We start from the raw sequence: 2,986 nt of genomic DNA on the forward strand, positions 1-2,986 counted from the left end.
TTTGATATTGCATATTGTTTGATCACACCGACACTGAGGTTTAAAGCTGCACTCTCACACATTGAACGTTTAGACAACTTTTTATTTTTTGTCTTGGAACGAGCCAACTTTTGCGTAAATCCATGGAAACCAGTTACTAGTATATAAGGCTACTGACAAAAATTAGATCGCAGATTTTTCTATTGAAGTTCAAAAAATGATGTTTTATGCATTTTTCTTAAACGGTTAGTAGCGATTATGTGATTGCTACATACCTGAGTGGTATCTTCCGGTGCGCTGTCATTCTGAGCCAGGTATTCTAGCAATTCGACACACGTGGTGTTCACAACTGAGAAAACGTTGTCAAAGGCTTCGCAGAACTTCACCCCCTGTTTTAATGGCCTGTCCCCATGCTTTCTATCACCTCCCTTCCGGGATTCACCACTGCCAGGTCCCTTTGGCTAAAATAATGAAATCATGGTATATGTTTATAGATATGTGAAGGCGGTCGCAAAATGACGACACTCAGTTGATCAATAAAATGATAATATATTTTTTAAAAACATATAAGCACATGGTTGCATTATCCAATGGATTGACTGGTAAACCTTCCATCTTGACATGTCGCAATAATTACATTGGTGACTGGTTCATTGCGTCACGCAATAATATACTTAATACTTAATTATATCACTTCATTTTCCGTGCGTGCCTCTTTATATATATATTGACCAAAGATAGATAGAACGAAATCGGTGTAAGCATTCGGAGCTCCTCGGTCTTTTTCGGATGTATTTTAGTATGTTAACCGTCCAAATTCATCCGAGGTTGTTTTCGATAAAAATGGCCGGGGAGTTCCGAATACAGTGTAAGGCGAACTAGTACGGATAAAAGGAAAAACAAACACGTAGATTCAATGTAAAAAGGCGTTTATTCAAAATACCACAGAAGTTTTATAAGACAATTATATACATATAGTTTTTACCGAGAGATCATATCTGGGTGGATAAAACCTCCAAAAGGAGAATCCTACGCCATTTCATTTATGAATGTGTGAATTAATCAAGTATGAAAGTAGAAGCGTCTCACAATTAATTGCGATATGTCCGTGTCAAATTGCCTATAGTTCGACTCCCGGGGGTCATATACTGTACTAACCCATTGCTTTGCTTACTTTGGCAATATTTGGATATATAAAACATATGCTGGGGCAAACCCTTTCTCAATTTTATAGCCAGTCCATAATTATATATAAAATGGAGGTACGTCCCTTACTCAATTGATTTTGATTGTTTTTACATGAAACAAGTGTTTTAAAAAAATATTAGTAATGATCCGAATTGACTGGTTTAGATCAAGCAACGCAATTAAAAATAAAAAGACATTTTACTCGAACATAAAGAAATGTCGCCAACATGATATCTGTACGAGAGTATCTTTCGTTTTGAAATGACTTGAGATTTTTTGTAAATACCGGTCTTAAATAATATATATATATATATATATATTTACATATAAACATGTGAGTTAAGGCACTTACTGGTCTGGCCTCGGCAACAAAGAGACACAGGGCCAACACGGCAACCACTACTACGATTGTCTTCATCTGAAATATTCAAGAAGAAATAATGAGAATGAGTCGTGGAAGTGGGGAGGAGATTTATCCTCGTCTTCGGGCCAGACCCATCCAGCGAGGATAGAGATTAAAACTCGGCTGCACCAGCAGAATCATGTTTTTTTGTCACAATGAAAATCCGTTGAATTTATTTCCGACCTCAGGAGTTTTAACCTGAATCTTTTTAATACATTTTACTCTAATTTTGACTTAATATTTACTATTTAGCATGAGTAAAAATACATTAAAAAGATGTTGTGCCTGGTTTCTGCGTCTCAAAAGACTCTTTCAAGAACATCATACACTAAACCTTGGTAAATGAACCCATTTGGTCAAATATCTAAGTAAAATGTTTTACAAGTAATTATGCAAGGTTTTAGAATATAACCGAGCTAAAATGTTTGATTTAAAATATATTCATTTTATGCGGCAATACATAAGTATAAATGAAACAGTGCAACTTAAAAAAAAAAAAAAAAAAAACCTTCAACCTAAAATAAAGCAAATGTAACGTACCATTTTCCTTGGTTCCTGAACTTCTAAAATAAATGCAAGCACTCAAATTGATTCCCTTCTTGGTGATATATTCCTTGTAGGTCCCGACCAGCAGGCAAGTAGAAAGACTGTTGAAGGTATTGACGTAGGTCTCGGAGAACAGCGCCCATTAATACCCACCCTACACCCCATACACACGCAAATCGTGACGCCCGTCTCACGATCTCTTATCAAGCGACAAAGCTTTAACAATCAGGTCTATTTTGACCATCTTCGGTATACATAAATATCGTGAGATTAGTGAACGGGTACTTTATTGGTTTTGTAAATAACCCTGCATCGACTTCGTCATTCAAAACTTAGTCATCACAATATATTTGCAAAAAGCTACAGAAACATGCTCAGTAGCAAAACTTAAAACATAAACCCGGTTTAGTGGCAATGGGCAAACGCCAAAGACATAGAACACAAATTCACAAACAAGAAACATATAACAGCACAAAACTCTACAAACAGCACAGTGCATAATACTATATATAAATATTTGGTATGTTAATCAAGAATTGTTAGGTACCGCCTTGGAACGGTCAGTTAAATGTAAATTTACTGGGGGTTTAAACCAGTTTATGTGCACAAACCTCACTCTTATCCCAACAATTCTTAATAAAGATAAAACGCAAAAGGTAAATCTTATCAAAGTATGCATTAACTTGAGGAAACTTATCAATAAAACAAATAATAATAAAAAACGAAAAGGTAAACCCCAAGTACTTCAATGATTAGAGATCCCAACTCTATCTGCAGACGGAGGGAAACAATTCAGAGCACCTAATGCCAATACTTTTCAAAGATACGATGCAGTCATCGTTAGAAACCAAAAACATCACACACAGTCTG

At 35.7% G+C, this 2,986-nt stretch overlaps 1 long non-coding RNA gene across 1 annotated transcript; it reads right to left on the reverse strand.

The window, feature by feature from the left end:
• Window positions 1-337: 337 nt before the first annotated feature.
• LOC128236807 (uncharacterized) lies at window positions 338-2,223 on the reverse strand. The gene is made up of 3 exons (XR_008261438.1): window positions 2,111-2,223; window positions 1,520-1,585; window positions 338-440 (listed from the first exon to the last, which is right to left on the reverse strand). It is a non-coding gene; the product is annotated as an uncharacterized LOC128236807 (long non-coding RNA).
• Window positions 2,224-2,986: the final 763 nt, after the last annotated feature.

The sequence above is a fragment of the Mya arenaria genome, chromosome 6 (assembly GCF_026914265.1).
Source record: "Mya arenaria isolate MELC-2E11 chromosome 6, ASM2691426v1".
Classification (NCBI taxonomy): Eukaryota; Metazoa; Mollusca; class Bivalvia; order Myida; family Myidae; genus Mya; species Mya arenaria.